Source organism: Mixophyes fleayi, chromosome 4, assembly GCF_038048845.1.
Source record: "Mixophyes fleayi isolate aMixFle1 chromosome 4, aMixFle1.hap1, whole genome shotgun sequence".
Lineage (NCBI taxonomy): Eukaryota > Metazoa > Chordata > Amphibia > Anura > Limnodynastidae > Mixophyes > Mixophyes fleayi.
In genome coordinates this window covers 251,010,634-251,034,560 of record NC_134405.1, presented here as the reverse complement: position 1 = coordinate 251,034,560, position 23,927 = coordinate 251,010,634, and the positions used below count along the sequence as shown (strand labels likewise).

The following is a 23,927-nucleotide window of genomic DNA, read 5'->3' as shown; positions in this document are numbered from 1 at the left end:
AAAATCAGATGTCTATGAGCAATAATTACCTCATGAAGCCAGCATCTCAGTGACAGCAGCTGTTTTTCTCCGGCTATTTCGCCTGGTGCTGCACTGCTGCCTCGTAGTATATTTATACTGAGGAGATAATGTTCTGTCCCTAGCGCAGGAGCTCGGCCCCCAGTCTCAGTGACATTACAGCATATGGTTGGCTCGTCACTGCGGCGGCTGCTCTGGTCCCCCGCCCCGGTGACAGCCCGGCCCCGGTGTGTCAGAAATGAGGGAAGTGCGGCGTGTGACTGCTTGCTCTACGTGTGTGTCAGGTGAGAGGAGGAAGGAGGAGGGGGGGGTCTCTGTGTCGGTGTCACAGGGGGAGGAGGGGGTCCTTGCGTCGGACTCCGGGAGCGGGGGAGGGGAAAATAGGAACCCTCTATGTGTCTGTCTCTCTCCAGGCTCTGTCCGACTCCGCTGCTCCTCCCCGTCTTTCTAGTCAGGACCCAGCACAGAGAGCAATGACAACCAGCTGGAGCGAGAGGCGCTTCCGGTTCGCGTAGTGGGGAGACACGGCCCTGCCCCTCTCCCCAGCCGCAGCCAATGCAGTGTCGGGGGCGGAAACCGGAGGGCGGAGCCACAGCCAAGGTTACCCAGCCGCCGCTGACTAGTGCCGCACAGGCCACGCCCCAGAAGGTCAAAAGAGGATGAAGCAGGTGACGCTAAAATAAATGGTGCCGCTTAAGCTGACAGTAGATGTAATGTTTTACTCCTCCCATGAAGGTCATCCTTCGTAACGCCGCCCATTAAGGTCACTGCTGGAGGGATGTGTTCAGTAAAGTGCCTCTAACGAGGTCAGCCAAAGGAGGTTTGGGTGTTGTCTGTTGGTGACACTTAGGCAGGATATGTACATTATGCTGTCGCTGTATTTTTAGTAAATATAAACCAGTATCATTGTACTGCTGGATGGGTATCATATGTCTTATATGTACTTGAATAGACCAAATTGCAGAACCAAATGCATGTTTTATTATATTGCTATACATCACCTCTTTTATCCCATAAATTGTAAATTTATGAGCAGAGCCTTCTTACCTCTCTGTCTGTCTTTATTACCCAGTATTGTTTTATTACTGTTTTCCAAAATTGTAAAGCGCAATTTGTTGACGCTATATAAATAAGATGTTGATAAAATTCATTGTTAGTCTACATATTAGCAGACTAAGAAGATAGTTGGGATACCTTATCTGTGTAAATAAAAATTATTATTTCTGTTTTCCTTGCTATTGTAATTATGCAAATGCTGCTGTCTCGTATTGTAAGATTCAGTGTACTGAAACATAAAATGGTTCCTAACTGAAACCGAGAGGTCTAGATCAGCTGATGTATTGTATTCCTCGCTGATGTATTCCTCAACAGTGTAGGTCATTACTGTGGTAACTATAAACATTATATAATGGTGTAATCCTGACAATGTTCCTGGCGTTTAACATAAGAAGTGTAGTTTCTGTTAGCAAGCTTAACATAATAGCACATGCAATTGTTAAAGAAAAAAAAATGCACCAATCATTGTTTATCACATACATAATGTATACATGTACAGTGAGCCGTTTAAATTTCATTGTTCTTTTATAAACCCCTTAACCATTCAATGGGAACCTGAAACAACGACAGGTAACATTCAGCAAAAAAACATGGGTCGATAAAAATCTAACATTGTAGTGACACTGCTACACTACACTAAAGCTTACCAAACACTTACATAATCATCATCACATTTATTTATATAGCGCCAGCAGATTCAGTAGCGTTTTACAATTGGGAACAAACAGCAATAAAACAATACTGGGTAATACATACATATAGAGAGATAAGAGGGCCCTGTTTGCAAGATTACAGTCTATGGGACAATGGTTTGATACACAAGGGTAAGTGCTACATCATACTGAATATTTCTCCAGCTAGAATTCAAAGGTTACAAAGTATTTAGTGGGCTGTATGATCAGTCACACAACTATGTTGGTCAGAGGGATGTTGTCTTGCGTTAGCTGTGTAGATGGTGGCAATAGGGTAACCTAGGGAGATTAAGAGGGTGGTAGTGGAATATTATAAGCTTGCCTGAAGAGGTGGGTTTTCAGAAAAAGCTTGAAGGTTTGAAGACTAGAGGAAAGTCTTGTGGTGCAAGGGAGGGAATTCCATAAAGTGGGTGCAGCCTGAAAAAAGTCCTGCAACCGAGAATGGGAGGAAGTGATGAGAGTGGAAGAGAGACGCAGATCTTGATACATTTCAGACTTTTTAGCTTTGTGTATCGCTTACTTACAAACTTTCTATTTTCACTTTTGGAATGTGTCAGTAAAATATGGTATTCGAGAAATGTTTATTAAATAGTCAGTAAAAACATTTAAAACTAAAACAGTCTTACGAGAGCTGCACCTTTATACAGCAAAAATAAGTGAACTTTTTTCCGCTGCATATTTACGAAGAAACAAGCACTGAAAATATTTGGTTATTCAAGATACACACCTTTTAAATTGAGATTATTTAGTAACCAACACCCTGTTGTATGTGAAACTCTTCAAAGAGCAGATATTAGACATTTAATATACCAGCTTTTCTGTGAACTCCTTAATATAGTTTCAGTTCTAGGAAACAAATTACAATGCTCAAAAAGATTGCTTAATATTGTTAAGGTCTTCATGCACCACTGAGCAAAGCTCCACATTCTGTTTTATTATACATGTGACTACTTATATTGTAACCCTATGCACCCACATTCTACTACAGTGTCCAGAGTTTTCTTTACTTTACTTTTCTTTCTTTACTGCAGCAGGAACAAGCATGGAACCTGCATTTATCAGAATGTTTTATTTAGAAGATATAGTGATCATTTATTTCTAAATGTGATTACTTACTTTAGCAAGTATTCTGCAAAATCTTAGGGCTTTGCAACCTGTCCTGTATTTAATATTTCAAAATGTTCCCAAATGTTTTTAAATGCAATCATTATAGCTGTACAAATCGATTATTTTTACTTTGTACAGTTTAATAATTTATAAAGCATTTAATCAATTATTTGTTTTCCTTGCAAACATATTTTGGGAAATTTTCACCCAGGCTTGTTTTCTATTTCACAACACACTACCATTTTGGGTAAAGCTATGTTGAACATTTTGTAGCTGCTACATAGCTTGTTATAAGACAGATCTCCAGAATTTAGTTGCATTGTAAAATCATTCAACTTGGTTTGATTCACTGTGACTATATGTCCCAACATCACTTTGGTTCCCTTCAGTGAAACAGCAAAATGCCAGCTGCAGCTTTTATGTACATTTTATACAAAAATGCTTGTCTTTCATTGAAGATTTGTTGCATGGAGCTGCTTTTATATGTTATACTCATTGATGCCAAAGTTTTGCCAGATAACATTGATTCGGAGGCAAATCACAACAGGAAACAAAGTTTTCCATATGGTTTACTCAGTAAAAAACAATTATATAAAATGTATATGTTTAATAGCTGTATCAGCAGTAATGTGATCAGCAAGGTATATTGTACCCTATCTGTATTTGCCACACATCATAAGGTAGAGCTTTAAAACTAAGAGTACATTTTTCTTCCTGGACCTTATAGCAACGTCAGACTTTGTATAAAGTATATTTACTTGGTATAGTTACATCCTGATCAATTAGCTGGTTACAAGAATGTCAGACCCATGTATATGCATTCTACCAACTTTAGAAACCATTGTTTTTTGCATCACTACACAGAAAAAGTGCCGGTCGATATGGTGACACTTGAAAAACTTTTGTAAAATGAATTTAAAAATGCCAGTGGGTATGAGCTTCTAGGCATGGATCCACCTGGATTACTTATCCCAGATTCCCACCGCCAAATAAACAAAGAAACATTAAAAGGGATGTGTCACTAGAGTTGATGCTGAAGTTCAAAGGAACTTATTCATTTTCTAAGAGAAGAGGTATAGATAAAAGAAGAGCAGAGGGCTTAAGACAAAGCCTTCTGGTACTCCTGTAGATAGAGTAAAAAGAGATGCGGTAGACCCAGAGAACCAAACACTGAAGGAGTGGTTTGATAAGTAGGATGAGAGCCAGGATAGGACAATGTCCTGAACACACAGGGAAGGAATGGCCAACCAGACAGAGAATAAAAGGTAAAAAATATCTATAGATACTGCAAAGAGCCATGTATCTCAGACCTCCCCATACACACCCTTACATTCCCATCAGACCCCCCCACATTATATGCCCATCAGGCCTCCCCACATGCCCGTTAGACCTCCTCCCACATGCCCATCAGAAGCAACAGATTGTGTGAAGAAAGAAAAGATGTAGATTTGGAACAAGGGTCACAGTACTGCACTTGATTTTGTTTTCCACCTAAATTCCTTCAATTTTAATTTATAATTTAAATTCACTCATCACTGCACAATAAAACTCCTGATACACTCCTGGAACTTGAGCGTTGTTCTGGACATATTCAAATCGAAGTGGGTCTCAAAATTAATTTTGAATTGAATTTGGGTGTAAGTACTTGTCTTACGAAGACAGACAGAACAGACTATGTTTTTTTTTACATTCAATTCATAAATCAAGATGCTTCCAATGCATACAGTGCATTTTTATCTTACTTGTGTACACATATTATGTGCTAGCCAGTGGCACGTATTTGTGTAGTTTGTAAAACAAAGACTATCATTTGGCACTTTAATCTGCCCTGAAGCTGATCCAAGCATACTTCTGATAAACACAGGACTTGAAATTGCCGCATCTGCATCGGAATGCCCTTAGCACGTCCCTATTGTACATTGCTTACATTAGTCTACCCCTTCCTTCCCCCATTTTGCCCCCCAAATCATAGACTGTTATAAGTGTCATTTGCATTTGGACATTAATTGAATGCAATTGCATTCGTTGGTATAAGGTTCATTTCTGAGCACGCGCAGAGCTAGGCACAAGATACATTATGCAATTGGCGATATGTCCAAACATGAATCAGGCCCAATATATCTAAACAGTTACAAATCAAAGTTTATACAGGCATATTTCAAAGGTCCATCAAGGTGACCCAAGAGGTTTGAAACTTATAGGAGTAGGACAAATTAAGGTGTACTAGACTCTACATCCAGATGGTCTTAATGAAACAAATATATTCAGCAATATTGTTTGCTATTGAACTTCGCAATAGCATGTTCTAAACTGAATATAATCTTTTTTGTCTTTATTCAATTTTTCTCCTGCATGTTAGATTTCTATGCTATGTTTGTAGTTATCATAAACTATAATTGATATACTAAGTGGGTTAAGTTTTGATCAGGATTATGTACCAAGTGCAAATGACATTTACTACAGCCTACGACTTGAGGGGCATGGATTTATTCTTGCTGTCAGACCTCTGCTGATATTTTTATTTTCATTTGTCATATCCAAGTGATTAATACATCTCAGACTTATACAGGTATACAGATTATATTTTACATTTTAACTTTTTAAAAACTTATTATATATAGTGTAACTATTTTTATTGTTTATTAGTTTTTAATCAGTTCATCTCAGGTTTGATTGGTACTCTCACCTGGTTGCCTTTTACTGTGTTCTATTCTCACAGTTGAGAAAATTGCATCGACGCGCTCTCAGACCTTGAGGTCATGAGTCAGGGACTCCTCCATCTTTCTCTACAGTGAATTATCCTTCTAAGACCCTTCCTGTGCAAGGACACAAGGTTAATAATATACAGTAAGATAGAACAAATTCCCTCTACTTCAAGGAAAATATCTTTTTCTTATTAACCATTTTTAAGCAGGTGTAGATGCAAGGTTATATTACAATCAGGATAATATATGAAATATAAATGAATAATCCTAGTTATTCTAGATATTTACAATTTGGGATGAATAAATACATTAACAAATAAGACATTTATATAAGATCAGAATACATTTGAAGATAAAAATTCTTACTTGTATTTCAGTTTTATATAATAAGTATATACTTGTGAGAAAAGATTAACATAAATTGTCTTCGAAAGAAAGCTTAAATTAAGTAGCGAGTTGATACTATTAATTACGTGTTCTCGCCCATACTTATTTATTGCAACATTGGCGTGCACAGACACCCCCTGATGCACAGCAGAATTTCTACGCCGCAGCTGCTTCACAAAATGGAGCTGCTGCGCATGTCCGGCCGCAGCAGCTCCTCACATGTTCCGATGTGGAACTGAAGACATATGGTGTGTGCTGATAGGTGAGTCACACATAGAAAAAAAGAGCTGTCTACATGTGTTTGTATGAATATAAATGTTTAATGGTAATGTGCACAATATAAACTGGGGGCACTACTGTGTGGCATAATATAAACTGGTGTGTTATGCACGTTTTGTCGCTATCCAATAACGATTGTCGAATCTCGATTTGTGTTTCCAACGCACAAAGATTTATTATCCAAAAGTAGTAGAGTAATTCAAGCGAAATAAAATAAGTACAGCCGTTACTTATCGCAGGCGCTCTGGATCCAGTGAACAGTCATTCAGGTCTGAAGTCTGTGGTCAATGTGACTGAACACTAGTTGAGAGCTACTGCTTATATGCAAACAGAAATACAGTAAAACAATGCAGATTGTTTGGCTTGCTTCTATTGGTCCAGGCTTCAGGAAGGTCCAGGGGGTTGCAGATCATAGGCCAGTTCAAACCAAAATATCCAAAGGTAGGGTTCATCTCTCCAGGGGATGTGCTCCGACTTTTCCGCCAAGAATCCAGTCTCAACTAGTCTATTAGCATTTTATAGTCAGTATTACTTTAAACATTTATTCCGTAACATCACTAGAGTATGCAATGTGCGATCTCTTCGGCAAAGGAACCGGACAACTGCTGATGAATAGGGGATTAAAATGATACTAGACATGACACATTTCCTTTAACCTGTACCATATGTTTTACTAACATGCATATAACTTATAATATTAAACATAAATACTACTATATTTTGACATAAATCACTATGTGTTGCAACTACAATTTATGTGTCCTAATTACAAATGTGTGTGTTTGTGCAAATGTGTATAAAAGTGTAAGAACTGTTATTGCCACGTGTTGCGGCTGGATACGCCCTTCCACACCGTAGCGTGCTCAACGCATCTTTTCAGACAAAGACAACCAAATTTGCTCGATATTAATTGAAATGACTTTATCCAATTTGCTGACTTCAACAGGTGGCACTACTGTGAGGCATAATATGAATTGGGGAGAAACTACTGTATGGCATAATATGAACTGGGGGTACTTCTATTTGGCATAATATGAACTTGGAGCACTACTCTGTGGCATACTATGAATAGGGGGTACTAGTGTGTGGCATAATATGAACTTGGGCACTACTGTGTAGCATAATATTAACTGGAGGCACTACTTTGTGGCATAATATGAATTGGGGCACACTTTTGTTTGGCTGTATATGAATTGGGGGCACTTCTGTTTACCATAAAATGAATTGGGGGCACTACTGTGTGGCATTATATGAATTGGGGCACACTATTGTTTAGCAAAATATGAAGTGGGGGCACTACTGTGTGGCATAAAATGAACCAGGGGCACTACTGTGTGGCTTTATATGAGCTGGGGGCAATACCGTGTGGTATAATATGAACTGAAGGGCACTGGCGTGTAGCATAATATGAACAGGGAGCTCTAATGTAGAATAATATGAACTGGGTGCACTACTGTGTGGCATAATTAAAACTGGGAGGCACTACTATGTGGCATAATATGATCTGTGGGTACTTCTAGACACCCCCTTTTGTTGGTGCTGGACACATCCCTCTGTTGGCGAACTGTGGTGCAGGGTATGCCTAATGATATGTACTGTGCATGCCTTTGTATTGGAACAACTTAGGATGACTTTAACTTTGAAAATGTCCTTATTGGTAGCATTATAATAAAGAAAACCTGCCCTTATATATAGACATTTATTGGCAGTAGTTTAATCATTAAAAACTCTCAGCTCAGCAGAGGTCAAGTATAGCTCCACACTTATTAATTACAAGCAAGGTCACCCGGTGTTGCGTGGGTCCGATTTGAAATGTGTAGCAGTTTTTATATATTAGCAAGTTATTTGGTAAATGACCAAAAATGCTAATTAAAAAATAAGAATTTTTGCTTTGTCATGTTGTCATATATTGTGGCAAGGTTTCCTTACAGCAGTCAAACAATTGTTTACAGCAAAAAATTATGTTTTAAATTTTTGTTCCTCTGTCGCATTGTTGCTGTGTGGTCTAATAGCTTACTTTTTGGATACTAAATAACTATGTAAGACTTGGTAGCTTTACGTTGAGAGCTGTGGAAGATATTCACCATTTTATAAATATAAAGATAAATTAAATATCAAGTTGGATTTGGAATTTCCATTTTACCAGCTCGAAGATTAGTGGTGGTCATCCCTCCATGTATGTTCTCTAGCATCAGTGCTGCAACATAAACAACGCAGGACTCCTGTCATGGGTCACACACGGCTGTAACTCAGACGATCCCTGGTGTGGTTAATTATTAACCTGTGTTACTTCTGGAGCTTATTATTTGTCTGTGACATTTTGGTTCCTATTTTCTTGCCCAGAGAAAGACTGTTATATTATAAATAGCAGTTTCATTTTTTCGATATTGAAGATCCCAAGTGTGGGTAATTATTGAACTGTGTTATTTTTGGAGATTATTATCATCTTGGAACACTTTAGTTCCTAATTTCATGCCTGTTACAATACCGGTTTCACCCTATCTGCTGCACTTGATATAGAATTAGTTTTAGCCTACAATCCCCACTTTCCCCACTTATCTGATGAGCAGTTGATTATAATATTTATTGTTTGTGAATTTAGAGGTGTGTTGATCTTCTACCAGTTGATTTTAATTCAACCATTTAGAATTTACCCAGCAGATCTGGACATATAGTAAGTGAAATTTGTCTTACTTTTTTTTTTCAATAATATTTTTTTTTTATTTCATGGTATAAAAGAAAAGAAAACATAAAAATGTAGGAAAGAGGGTTGGAGAGGGGGAGGGGGAGGGGAAAAAGGTGGTAGTGCACATACAATACAGTAAAATTTACAGCATACAAGATATCACAATATACAAGTTTGTAGCGCACTCCCTTGAGTTGGCAAGGCTGACTTTACGTTTTTTAAAACATATAACAGTATGTTCCAGGGCAACGTTTTTCATGTAGCTGTGCTGTGGTACTTGGTTACCTGCAAAAGGAGAAGACAAATCAGGAGCCACAGTTTGAGAGTGGAATGAAGAAAAAACTGGAAAGTGACAGCCCAGGTGTGACATCTATACTGTGCAGGAGAGGCATTGAACTGAGGTAAGTGGATGAGTCTGGAGTTAGCACATACTTGCCAACTTTTTTAAACTTGTTTCCGGGAGATCCCAGGCAAGGGGGCGTGGTTGGAGAGCTGGAGCGCTGTGAATTGCATCATTTTGGCCACCACGAATCGCGTCATTTGGACAGTAAGATGCCGTTTGCGGGATATTTGCCTGCTCTCCTGGGAGTCCGGGACACCTACCCGAATTTCGGGAGTTTCCCGGACATTCCGGGAGAGTTGGCAAGTATGAGTTATCAAGCATGAAGTTTAAAGTGTAAACTATATGATAAGACTACTGCTGAATTTACTTAACTAAACTCATGATTGTCTAGGTTGCTTATTTTTCAAAGTGCACAAAGAAAAAATAAAATGATCTGCCCTGCCTCAGTAGATGCATTTTATAGTGTGAATCCTCTCTCTATACATGCTAGTAGATTGTAAACTTGCGAACAGGGCCTTCTTACCTCTTTGTCTGTATTACCCAGTATTATTTATTACTGTGTTTGTCTCCAATTGTAAAGCGCTACAGAATTTGCAGGTGCTATATAAATAAATGATGATGATGATAATGGGCTTTACAGTAACACACTCTTAACCTGCACTTACAGATATTAGCTCCCTGTGGTATTTGGTGTTTTGTCACATCTTGCTTTGCTCACTGATCCAGCTTTCTGCTATCTTCTAGCTATACCTGTCAAAACGGATCCCTTACCCTGTTCAAAAGACAGATTTGGTTGTATGATCTGACTCTCACAAAGTAACTGCAGATACAGGACATTATATACACAACCACACCCAAAAACACTACTACAGGGAGGATGTCCCATATCTGTCCATAGCCCATGAATCTTTACAGCAAATTTCTTTGAGAAGCCCTGCTGGGAAATCACTGTTTCCTTATGCTAACTTTGAGGCCAATTCCATCAGTGCTCGCACATCTGACCCCTTCTGGTTTGTAAGCTGATGTCAGTGGAGAGTGGGATTGCAATGCAGCAAGAATTTCTGATGTGGTTCTTCAGTAGTATATTAATAGACTCACATAGGAAAGCATGAGGCTGTTTTAAAACCTGTGTATATTCAGTTCTGTCCCTCACACTTTATGCCATTATGTATTGATTTTTAAAATTGTTGGTTATCCTGTGCCATTAGCGTTATAAATAAGTTCTTCTACATTATACCATGCATCAGGATATTCTGTATTCATTTTACTGATGAGTATACATACAAATTAAGCAGGTTACAGTAGCAAATATTGCTTTTGTGCCCATATGTTATTGTAACACTAGGGAATAATTGTTACTGAACCTATTTTATTCATTAATTTATTTTCGTTCCTCAACCTGACATAATGCACCATAAATAGAAGAGTGAATCCTTAAGAGACTGGGTTTATTATCATTTTTGGATTGATTCTCCTGGCTGCTTCTTTCTGTTTGGAATACAAATAAATTTACACTGTTTTCCATAATAAATATGGGGACCCAAACTCCCTTCTACAAATAGTTCATCAGTTCCCCTTAAGGATTAGCTGCCATTGGTCATTTTTTTTAAGCATGTACATTGCTGGTGAACTTTTCTTATTATCTGTGACACAACATGTCACCAATTTACCACTGCATAATATCAAATAGGGTATTTATAAACAAACATGAATAAAATGATTTACTAGTAAATAGTTTTTTTAACAGGGCGTCTCAGAGCTTTTGTTTGTGAACATTTCAGTTTGTATGTACAATTGAAAAATATGGCATTACCTTTAGTGTCAGTTATATCTGGGACCTCACTAGTTAAAATATCAGCCTGCCTCCAAAATCTTCAGACTGGGCACACTGCAAATAAACAGAAACCAAAATAAATATTTGATGAGCCCAGTCATCATTCAAAAGGACACCCTTTCCTGGATCTGCCTGTTCATTGGTAAAGGCGAGCTGTGCCACCTGCTCACAACCTATTTTTGTTCCCCATTAGGTCAGCAAAGAGATCAGTTTATTAAGCAATTGGGGGAGGGTCAACAACTGCATGTATATTATACATGATGGGTGACATTCCATAGACACTACAGCAAGCTGCCAGATCTGTTGTGTATCTGTTAAATCTTCTTGTTTATTGTTTAGATTTTTTTTTGTAATAAATAGAAAGCTTTTCTATGGAAATGTGTGCCCTTTACTTAGTCTATAGATATGTCAATTGTCATAGAGGTTACTATTTCTTTTTTAGGAACTGACTTTGGCTTGTTTATTAAAGTCATCTCCCAAAGGTGCAGGGAGAACATTGTGTGGTAGCAATACATTGAGATACTCTGTTCACACAGCATGCTAAACAATAACTTATAAATACACAGCACAATACATTTTGTGCTTTACAGTTTTATCATAGTCAATATGCACCTGTGTTAATTGGTTCTGCTGCAATCCTGAACATTGAGATTTATGTTAAACACTATCTCCGCTCACACATAGAAGTGTAAGATAAAGAAACAGCAGGAATATTCTTTCATACAGAAATGCATAATGTATATTTTCTATCTTGTAGAATTCAGTGCCCTTTTTTGCATTCATTCTGATTGTTTTTAAACTGTGGATTTATATTGCAACAAGGAAGGAAAGAAGGCAAAGAACAAAAAGGAAAGCAAACACTTTAAGGGGATAATAAAATTTTGCACGTAAACATTATGTTCCAATACCCACAATTTCCCCACCTTAGTGAAGACAAGAAGTCATCTGTAATGTCCTTTAGGGGGAAACCAAACGTAACAATCGAAAAATAAAATGAAATAAAGGCTAACAGATAAATCTACCTTAGCCTAAAGCAAAGATAGTGTAGTATAGTAACTGATTCACTATGTATAACATGTTTGGACTTACTGGTCCACTTCCTGCTTTGTGCAACATATTTTTACCAATTTTCGATAAGGACTCAAAAAACTATTTTACTTTTTGCACTAAAATGTTTCTTAATTCCAATACACATTGTTTGTTTTAATTTAGGATCATTTCAGCAGCAGTCTCTAACATTGTTGTAAATCTTCAGTCTTTTTATCCTTATGGCACCTGTTACAACTTATTCTAACAATGTAAATCTCTTCCGCAGGATCCCATCTTGGTAGATTTGTGTGAAATTCTGGAAATGTATGTAAGATACATTACAACATACACATCTGGGGGTAAATGTATCAAGCTGAGAGTTTTCCGGCGGGTTTGAAAAGTGTATATGTTGCCTATAGCAACCAATCAGATTCTAGCTATCATTTTGTAGAATGTACTAAATAAATGATAGGTAGAATCTGGTTTTTCAAAACCGCCGGAAAACTCTCAGCTTGATACATTTACCCCCTGGTTTGTTCAGATTGAAGACAGACTACCAACTGATTTGGACATCTACATTTGATTGCATTGCATTGATTGTCACCAATACAAGTGGTTTTTTTTCCATTAATTTGGTAAAAAAATAATCAGAATGAAATATAAGATTGTGATGTATGTCATCAGCTTTAAAAAGCAAAAAATACCTCCTAACATTTAAGAACGCAAAATCAGGACAAAATAAAACCCCACTCATAATCCGCTGAATTCCACATCAATATCAGCTACACCCACCCAATCCAAGCCAAATTTCATATAAGTAAAGCCCACAGTTCAGTAGGCCCTGCAGCATTCTAGGTTGCAAAATACGGGCCATCTCATTAAAATCGAGACAATTGGGAGCTATGGGCAAAAGAAAAAAAACTTAAATATCTGGAAATTACTTATTTGCCCCATAATTGTTTACATTTAAAACGATGAACTATAAGTATATAAAACAATTTAATTACTGGCTTGTTAATATTAATGTTGCATACAGAGATTTATTCAGAATTTCACCACTACATTGTGTCGTTGACCCTATCCTTGGTTTAAAATAACAAACAGCTTCAAGCCACACCACAGCAGTTGCCATTTGCCTAAATATAGATAGAGGTTTTAAAATAGTAACATCTATTCTGTGTAGACTGGAGGGAGATAAAAAAATGTGACAGTTCTGCTTCTCAGACAAAAACACTGGAGCTATGCTCCTGAATCACATCATGATTAATTGCTGTTCCTACAATTTCTGTGAGTTCAGTTTCCCATTTGATAGTGTCTGCAGCAAGAACACTGTCACGTGAGACCTGTGTTTAACTCTTTGACTAAAGATATTTAGAAGGCAGGAATTGTTTAGTATGTTTGTACTTTGAATATTAGTATTTAGTAAGCACATTTTTGACTATGGTTCCCAGAGAGACATACTGTCTCTGTAAAAGGTCACAAACCTTAAAATACAAACTGATCTAATATGAGAAGGCATATTATAATATGCTGTCAGTGACTATTACTGATATCCAGAAGCAGAGGCGGAACTAGGGAGCTGTGGGCCCTGGTGCAGGGAGGAGGAGACTGGGGTTTCTGGCCCTCTGCATCTGCCATGAAGCAGGCCCCATTATCGCCATGGGCCCCGGTGCACGGTACCTGGCGCACCACTGATAGTTCCGCCACTGCTCCGCACCAGTTGATAAATTGCCAGACTTCTTTTCCACTAACCAGCATATACACATTGAGATATACCACTTATGTTCTAAAACTGCAAGTGTTCTGGATAATATACTACTCACACGTTTTTTTTATATCTTATATCAAGAAAGCCTTTCATGTGCTTTTCTTTTAAATGATTGTTTTTCTTTAGCCAAGGGTAATGTAGCACAGTATTATGACAAAGGTACTAGACTCTATACATTTTTTCATATAACTCAATTTCATTTACAAAATGTATTCTACAGTAAATGGCATTCAGCTGGAATTTATATGAGCAATAACACAACTGAGTATTATGTACTGTGATCCATGATTTCCTTGGTATTGAACACCCGTTTGTGGGGATGGTCACAGACTGTATTTTTACAATGCTGTGAGGGGCATTACCAGACAACATCTCACAGACCTTTCTCTAAATAGAGACTACAGTCATGGATAAAAGTTTTGAGAACGAAAGAAAAATTGGTTTTTCACAAAGTTTGCTGCTCCATTGTTTTTAGACCTTTTTGCCAGATGTTGCTATGGTATATTGAAGTAAAATTACAAGCATTTCATAAGTGTAAAAGGCTTTTATCGACAATTAAATTAAGTTTATGCAAAGAGTCAATATTTACAGTGTTGACCCTTCTTTTTGAAGACCTCTGCAATTCACCCTGGTATGCTGTCAATCAACTTCTGGGCCACATGCTGACTGTTGACCGCCCATTCTTGCGTAATCAATGCTTGGAGTTTGTCAGAATTTGTGAGTTTTTGTTTGGCCACCTGCCACTTGAGGATTGACCATAAGTTCTCAATGGAATTAGGGTCTAGGGAGTTTCCTGGCCATGGACCCAAAATGTTGATGTTTTGATCCCCGAGCCACTTAGTTATCAGTTCTGGCTTATGGCAAGGTGCTCCATCATGCTGGAAAAGGCATTGTACGTCACCAAACTGTTCTTGGATGCTTGGGAGAAGTTGCTCTTGGAGGATGATTTGGTACCATTCTTTATTCATGGCTGGGTTCTTAGGCAAAAATGTGAGTGAGCCCACTCCCTTGGCTGAGAAGCAGCCCCACACATGAAGGGTCTCAGGATGCTTTACTGTTGGCCTGACACAGGACTGATGGTAGCACTCACCTTTCCTTCTCCACACAAGCGTGTGCCCCAAACAATCTGAAAGGGGATTCATCAGAGAAAATGACTTTACCCCAGTCTTCAGCAGTCCAATCCCTATACCTTTTGCAAAATATCAGTCCCTGATGTTTTTCCTGGAGAGAAGTGGCTTCTTTGCTGACCTTCTTGACACCAAGCCATCCTCCAAAAATCTTCGCATCACTGTGCGTGCAAATGCACTCACAGCTGTCTGCTGACAATCCTGAGCAAGCTCTGCACTGGTGGTGCTTCGATCCCGCTGCTGAATTAACTTTAGGAGACAGTACTGGCGCTTGCTGAACTTTCTTGGGTGCCCTAAAGCCTTTTTCACACCTATTGAACCTCTCTCCCTGAAGTTCTTGATGATCCGATAAATGGTTGATTTAGGTGCAATCTTATTAGCAGCAATATCCTTGCCCTTGCCCTTTTTGTGCAAAGCAATGATAACTGCACATGTTTCCTTGCAGGTAACCATTGTTAACAACCATGGTTAACAGAGTAAGAACAATGATTTCAAGCACCACCCTCCTTTTAAAGCTTCCAGTCTGTAATTCTAACTCAATCAGCATGACAGAGTGATCTCCAGCCTTGTCCTCATCAACACTCTCATCTGTGTTAGCGAGAGAACCACTGACCTGATTTCAGCTGGTCCTTTTGTGGCAGGGCTGAAATGCAGTGGAAATTTTGTTTTTGGGATAAAGTTCATTGTCATGGCAAATAGGGACTTCAAAATTATTTGCAATACATGACATTCTGCAGTATATGCAAATTGCCATCATAAAAACTGAGGCAGCAGACTTGTGAAACATAATATTTGTGTCATTCTCAAAACTTTTGGCCATGACTGTACATTGCAAAAGCATATACTGTCTACATATGTCAACATATACACACACTAAACATATGGCGATATCTAACTGTTTTTAATATTATTATTTGTATGTATTGTTGAAAATCAAAATGGGTGGAAGCAGTGATGTATATGTTTGCCAACTACATTGCAAGGTGTATGCCCACTGTGCGGTCCTTGGAAGTGCCAACAGAAACCCAATCTGCACCTAGTTTAGCAGATTTGCAGAAATAGGTGAAATGTGTACAGTGGAAAGAATGATACAACACTTTAAGTTCAATCTACTATCACTTCAGATCCACCTCCAACATTCATTTAAACATTTCAGTTTATCTCCTAAAATGCTCCTCTGATTTTGCATCATTTATGTATCAAATTAATTGTGAGTGTCACGACTAGTATAGCGTACCTGCTATCGTTGGCACTACTCGGAGGAAGGTGCGGAGTCTAACGTGCCCCTGGTGTTCACCAGGGACCCCCGCAAGGAGGTATGGACTTAGCTGCAGGAAACACGCAGGTCGCGGTCCTTCCACGAGTCAGATAGCGAAGCACGAGAGGAATGTCAGACAGGCAGGTTCGGCAACGGTGCGGGCAATGCAGGTACACAAGGAGAATCCGAACGGGGTTTGAATCAAGCCGGGTAGATAACGTTCTGACAGCGAGGTACAAAAGGGAGATCCAAAAGGGGTAGTCAAGGCAATCCGGGTCACAATGGTCACAGGCAAACGGCAATAAACTGGAGGAAGGCAAGGGTCAGGAAACAGATAAACACAGGAACACTGGAACGCTGGAGGACAGGAAAGGACCTGAAACTCTGGCACAGGAGGTGAGGTCAGAGGGACTTAAATAGTGCTGCTAGCCAATGCCCTCAGCACTAGTAGTGCTGTCATAGCTGTAGCGCCGTAGCGCTAGTCATCCTGCAGCGCCGTAGCGCTCTCTTCATGCAGCGTCCCGTTGCCTAGCAACGGGGACGCTTCTAGATCTGAGCTGGCCGGGCGGAAGGGGAAGTTACGCGTCTGGTTGCTAGGCAACCAGACGCTCTGTGTGGACGGGCGGGCGGCCTCCGAGCGGCGCCTGACAGTGAGTGACTGCCTTTTTTACATATGTCCCTTTTGTGTGTTTCATTGTTTCTCTTATATTGTCAAAGTCCCCTTAGACATGCACTTCTCTGCGTAATTTGAAGGTATGACATACATTACATTGAAAATATAGGATGAGACCCAATTTCTGCCATCTCAGAGGTTGTTGAAAGATCGAGGGGGACATTTATTAATGTGCATATGCATATCATCTCTTATTTCAATTATAAGGATTGATAATTTGCGGACATTTATTAAAAAACTTTCCTGGGACATCCCATCCAATAGGTGGCTGTCCCGACATAGATTTTCCTTAGCTAACAACAAGTTCTGACCCGGAGTCTTAACTGCATAGCCTTCCTGCTCCAAAGATCCCTCTCCTGCGATGCTTTCCCCAGAGGGTGCAACAGCTAATGCCATATTCAGATGTTAGCCATCGGGGTCAAGCTTCGAGAAGCTAGGCTTTTTGGAGCTTGTTAAATTTGCAACCTCGCATTGAAAATTATGGAGACTGCGGATTACGCCAGACATATATCACATACACTTCCAGCCATGTTTTTAGCCTGTACTGGTGTATATGCGCCTGTATCCTTTCTGCATTTGTTAGCAATTGTGCAAATACGGCCTTACAGTACTCGCCCTATGTTAGAATCTCCCCTACCCTCCCTTTGTCTAGCCTCTTCAGGCGCGATCAGACGTAAGTGCCAGAATCAGGGAAATCTGCGTATGCGTGTAGCCACTTTATCACACAAGATAAACTGGCACAGTACTTACTCAGCATCAGGCCCTGTGCAACAACAGGCCTTTTTCAATGTAATCGATAATATATAAGCAAGACATTTAATTTTTTACATATATTTATTGAAGATATCAATACATGGAGAACAAGAAATATAATAAGATTGTGCTGAAGTGGCAGTAAGCTGATTTTCTATTGATTTATTAGTTAGCATATCATGAAAAGCATTAAAAAAAAAAGCTGCCAGTAAGAGATTATAGCCTATGGAAAATGATAGTGATGCACAGGTTTAAATTTAGTAACTAATAAAAGTGCTACCTCATTTTGTAGTGTGCCTTACTAGATATCTAAGGAGCAAGACTGAAGCATAAAGCTGGTGTAAGACTAGCATTTCTGGTACAAACACAATTGAAAGGTTTGTGCCATTAAATGAGCTTGTGATAGTATGGGAACACAGCATTTTGATTGGCTTGATAAACACGGCATTCAGGAGCACTAGTGTAACATCAAGTTTAGTAGACAGAGGAAATGGTTTCCAACAAATGCTTTGACTACTATAAATAATAAAAACATGCATTGGTCAAAGATAAATCACTGAAAAAATAAAAATATTATAAACTACTACTATAAATACAATATGATGTGTCACAAATAATATTAACTATTTCACAAGTCTTTTATTGTTGGCACGATCCTGAGAAAATAAAATAAACCACATCATAAAGTTTTTTTTTCTTTTTAATCGTCCTGTTGTTTCTGCTATATAAGAAGTCTCTTTGCATTGACCTCAACCTAAGAGGGCCCTGCTAGGTTTACCATCTTTTGTTATATCTCAAACCTATTAATAATTTACAAATGCAAACAGGAAGGTTTATTTCAAGCTCCCCCTCTTCGAGTGTGTATTGAGTACAACAGTTGTAGCTGCCTCAGAGCAAATGTGCTTTTCAGTTTTTCCCCATGTTAGGAAATAGACTCATTACTGGAGAGAGAACACACACACATTGCTAGCTCACGGATGGAGGGAAGCAGGTTTGTGCAGAGCAGCTGGGGCCCAGAGCCAGAAATCCCATTAAAATAAGCCCTGCTATTTCCAGCCCTACACAGAGCTTTGCAGCATGATTACATTCGTCTATCTCATTCAAAAACAGAAAGCAGTCTGTATGCTCTATGAACTGACTTAATGTTCTCTCCTCCTAACTCAGAGCAACCTCATTAATGTGACAATCAGTAGTGTCTTTAATTTCCATTATGGTGCATATCTTGTGAGTATGTTAGGGCTTCAATGCCTACCTACAGCCTAGTGTACTATACATTTAATGTGCACCCCCATAGAACTCAATTATATAATACGTAATGGTTATTACAGCTACAGGCAGATAATTGGGAAAAGCATAAGTGTATTAGCCCATTCACTTTTATTGCCATTTTTACCACCATCTTAATTTCCCTAGATTACCATCCTCTACACTGCTAGCGCAAGACAACAACCCTCTGACCAACATTGCAATACACACAGCCCGCTCAATACTTTTACCTTTGCGTTCTAGCTGGTCCATTGTGCAATATGATGTAGCACATGCCCTTGTGTTTCTAACTCCCATTGTCCTATAGATTGTAAGCTTGCGAGCAGGGTTCTCTTACCTCTCTGTCTGTATGTATTACCCAGTATTGTCTTATCAATGTTTGTTCCCAATTGTAAAGTGCTACAGAATTTGCTGGCGCTATATAAATAAATGTTGATGATGTTGATGATTTTGGAGCCCAGGCATCGGAGCGTTTTCTAGGTTTTGCAGATGCATGATAAGCACATTTTGAGCACTGGATTTGATTAAGGTCCATGTGTATGAGGCCTTAGTCATTTGTAGATTTACACTTCTGGTATAAATGAAAGTGTTATTTGTTAACACTGAATGTTGTAACTAGTCGTTTTTAATGGATTCTATTCTGTTAATTTATACAAACCTTATTGTAGAGAACCTGTATAAATATGGCCTCACACTCATTCAAGTGCATTCAGTGTTTATTGGCAAATAAATATAATATGCATCAGGAACAGAGTTGCATTACTGTGAGTACAGAAAAATGCTTGTTTTTAAATGCATTGGGTACTCTGTGATTTGCATATAAAGGGGGTGGACTATGAATTCTTGTGGTTGCCATGGAGGTCAATGATCTTTATGGCCCCTCTGTTCTCAGCCAGGGTTATTATCAGTAAGTTTATTGACCACCATTAGATTTACTAACTTTCAGTGAATGTGTGGTCACATTTGCACCAGTAAGAAAATCTCACATGCTCACTTCTCTGCTCTTATAGATGCTGCTAATACTTTCGGAGACATTTTCATATAACATTTGTTCATGCATATTTCTCACATTCATAGCGAGGTGCAGGGACAAGCATTAAAAATGCCTGCCACCAGAGCTGGATTAAGGCTCTAGGGGGACCAGGGCACTTAAGCTGGGGGGCCCCTAATGTTATATGGTTATCATTTTAGAATAATTCTAGACAAATACACAGGCAATACTGTGTGTACTACTGTTAGATGCACACAGCTCTGCCTTCACAAGCAGTACGACGTAAATCGGGACATACCTCCCAACTGTCCTTGCAGTTGGACAAAATCCTGACTAATTGAGACAGTCACCCAAATTCAGGACTGCCCCACCAGATTCAGGACAGTTGGCAGATTGTCCTGCTCTCTCCTACCTGTTCTTGTCTCTTTCACCACCTGTGGCTGCTGGTGTCTTTAGCTGCTGCTTGTCTGGATCCTGGAATGTTGAGGGCCCTATTTGGAAAAAAAATATGTACATGTAATTTAGAAAACTACAACCACCCCCAGCATTACATCAATAGCACCCACATTTAATAATGAGGCCCCAACATTAAAATATATTAAAGTATTCGCAATTGAAAAATAGATATTTTCTCTCCAACTAGCCGTGACATTAAATTAATAGCATATACACAATTAACTAATACACCTATTTCACTCCACCCAGCCCCAGCATTATATTAATAGTACTCACAATTTATAAATTAACCTATTTCCCTCCCTCCAAACAGCCCAGTAATAAATTAATAATATTTACATTTACTAAATCTAACCATTTCCCACAACCATCCCCAGCATTAAATAATTCATATTCACATTTAATAAATAGCCCTCCTTTTCCTCAAACTTATTCCCCACCCACGGTCCACCATTAAATTAATAGGTCACCTCTCGTTACATTAAGAAAAACCCCACTCCCCTTACCTCATTTCATAAAGAACCCCCCTTTCCCTTTTACAGGGCTGAATTAAGGTTTTTCTTAGGGCCCCAAGATGACTAACTTGTGAGGGCTTTTGTCAATAAAATTGCTTGCAGTCAGATAAAGTCATGTCAGAGACACCCACCTCGGCCTGCCAACTGCTCACAGTGGGTGTCTACAGGAGAGTGACTGACAATCTGCAGCAGCGCAAGGGGCAGAGGGGCATCTGCCCCCCGGGCCGGTCCTCTAGAGGGCTATCTTGGGCTGGGTCACTGGGCCACCTGCATTTTTTTTCCCTTTAAAATAGGCTGCTGAGTCGAGTCTTGCACCCTGGGCTGATATTTGCCAGCCCTCCCCTGAGCAGAGCTGAAGTACTCATTCAGCCACCCACTCAGCTCTCCACCACACTTTAACAGTGTAAGTTTGTATTCCCTACAAGTTCTACATACAAACAAGAACCCAATCAGTTTTTATCTTTTTAAGGGTGACTAGAACAGGGGCTGCAGAACCAGAGTGAGACTAGCATTGGTTCGTGCCTCACTGGTGCACCAGATAGGGGAAATGGACAGCAGTGGGCAAAATTTGTAGTGCGCCCTGGTGTGCCCGATTGCCCCGATATATTTTTTATAAATTGCAAAATGAATTTCCACATTTCTATTAGCAAAATTGATCTTGATATGCAGAAATGAAAATGTGTGATATTTTGTATCACTGTCCCTACAATTTAAAATAATGACCTATTGTTTGTTTTTTCCAATTGACAAAATTTTCTTTTTAGGTCTGCTGAAAATCCTGGAGGGTAAATCCTTTTTTTTGGACACAAGAAATTCAGAAATGAAGATGATTTATAGAGATTCGAAACTGGACTGCGCATTTCACTTATTGCTGTCATTATGTCATAAATCACCATTACAAAAATTAATTGAAAAAGATGCTGCTTGATGAAACACTGGTGCTTTAAGGGCTTAGAGGTCATTTTTCCTGGGACAACCGTTGGATGAACGCTTAGAAATTTGTCTTCCTCATTAAAAATGAGTAAACAACGAGTTAATATTGGTAATTAATTGGACATTGTGGTCTTGAAACAATTGACAGATGTAGAGAAATTTTCTACTAACTTCATCTTAAAGGAATTAATCCCAACTGTCATTTAAATGCAAGCAGCCAAAGCATTGTTATCAGGCAATGAACAATTATAGTTCACCCTATCTTTATTGTTAGCCCACCCACTTGATTTACATGTAAATTTATAGTCATCATCAGTAATAATATAGCACATATAACACCACTAAACTTCATATTACATGATGTACCACACAAATAAGGAGGATGAGTATGGTTGTGATCCCATTTCCAAGTTCACATTTCTATTCTAAACAAATCATGTGTACACTCTAAAATATTATTAGTAAATAAAAATATTTTGTATCACTGCCCCTGCAGTTCCTCTTGTGTATAAATATAATGGAGTGTGTGTAAGGTACACTGAGCACTTTCAGCAATGTGCCAAATTACAGATTGACATTTGTAAACATCATCATGGCGATGGGGGTATTTTACAGGAACTGAAAAAAACGCTGTTTGTACAATGTGAAAGTGCCATTGTTACCATGTGACATCAATATGGTGTTTTTTCCTGTAACCAATATCCCAACTTTCTGAAGCAGGAAAAAGAGACACATTTAGGCACTGAAAACGTTTCACATGTAAGCCCCACTCCTCTATATGCCTACAGCCCTCATCCCTCGTAATACTGTGCTATATAAATACTTGAGAAAAAAGGGCCACGTAAATGATGCAAGCAATGCACATATAAAATTAATAAATAATTGTTATCTGTCTCCTTGGAGTCTCCTTTGTCATTATATTACCTAGATCCTTCCCGTTAACCCCTTTATTGAGTCTCTATTAGGTCTCCTCTAGAGTATACCCTTTCCCCCAAATTGATTCTCCATCAGACCATCATTACCCTGAATTGATTCTCCAGCATATCATCATACCCCTACCCCCCCAAATGATTTTCCCCTTAGATCATAAGAACCCTGAACTGATTATCTTCTACGTCATGGCTGTCCCTCTTTTGAATTGATCTCCCCAAAATTAATCTCCTCTAGACCATTTCTCCTGCAATAATCCTCCCTATACTATGGACTTCCTGTAAGGATTGTCAACAATATAATTTCCTGTCTGAAATTATTTTGTTCCATATCATAGCCCCACATCCAGATCATGTGTTCCCATAAAAAATTACTTACCTGCACACTAGTGCTGACCGCTGTTAAATGATTGGAGCAGGAAAAACCTGTCACTGCCCTTCGAAGGCACAAAATGCATGTGGTAGTATAGGAAAAGGCTTGTGATCTATTTTATAGTTAAAGTGATGAAGGGGTTGGTGCAGGCCCTGATTAAGGTTTCAGGTCACCCTAGACTAATATGCTCTTAGCACCCCCTCACCTTGCATGCCAGGCTAATGCGAGGTAAAAATAACCTTAATTTAAAATTGTGTTTTATGTTCCTGTGTTTTCGAAACACAGCTCTGCTTGGCTTTTTAAAAGTGTGATGGCAATCTTTGTCACTCATTTCGTTTTCATTAAAAATTAGAACTGTGTAGCACAATAAAGGCATGAACAACGCTACTATTTTGGTATAATAGGCAGCGGTTCGAGGGTCCCCTAACTCTTGATTTATACATATGTTCTCTGTACCTTTTTCTGCTATATCCTTGGCTGGTCCATGATTTACTAGGGGTCCAATTCTTGTTCATTACCCCGGCTCCAACTGCCCAGGGGGATCAGGGAGAGCCTCAGCACTTTTCACTATAAGTCTAATAAGTTATGGAAGAGATCATGCTAGTTTTTGCATGCCTTCTCCTTACAGAGGCACTGGCCTTGTGCTGACCACCTGGGGGAAGGTTTCACTAGTGTAGACAACCTCATGCTCATAATCTGCTTGTTATAGTAGAAACCAGCCCAGGCTGTCTAGTGCTGGGGCTAGTAGG

The 23,927-nt window shown here is 39.0% G+C and overlaps 1 protein-coding gene and 2 long non-coding RNA genes across 5 annotated transcripts in view; 1 reads left to right on the top strand and 2 right to left on the bottom strand.

The window, feature by feature from the left end:
* Positions 1 to 255, bottom strand: part of CPEB4 (cytoplasmic polyadenylation element binding protein 4) — a 71,986-nt gene extending 71,731 nt beyond the window's left edge. For all 3 annotated transcript variants that reach the window (XM_075209639.1, XM_075209640.1, XM_075209641.1), the window contains exon 1: positions 30 to 255. The gene's annotated coding sequence lies outside the window, so the exon portion shown is untranslated. The remainder of the gene's footprint in view (positions 1 to 29) is intronic.
* LOC142152718 (uncharacterized) lies at positions 230 to 22,015 on the top strand. Its single transcript, XR_012691383.1, has 3 exons — positions 230 to 302; positions 432 to 686; positions 21,708 to 22,015. It is a non-coding gene; the product is annotated as an uncharacterized LOC142152718 (long non-coding RNA).
* On the bottom strand, positions 6,390 to 8,454 carry LOC142150113 (uncharacterized). The gene is made up of 2 exons (XR_012691016.1): positions 8,388 to 8,454; positions 6,390 to 6,849 (listed from the first exon to the last, which is right to left on the bottom strand). It is a non-coding gene; the product is annotated as an uncharacterized LOC142150113 (long non-coding RNA).
* Positions 22,016 to 23,927: the final 1,912 nt, after the last annotated feature.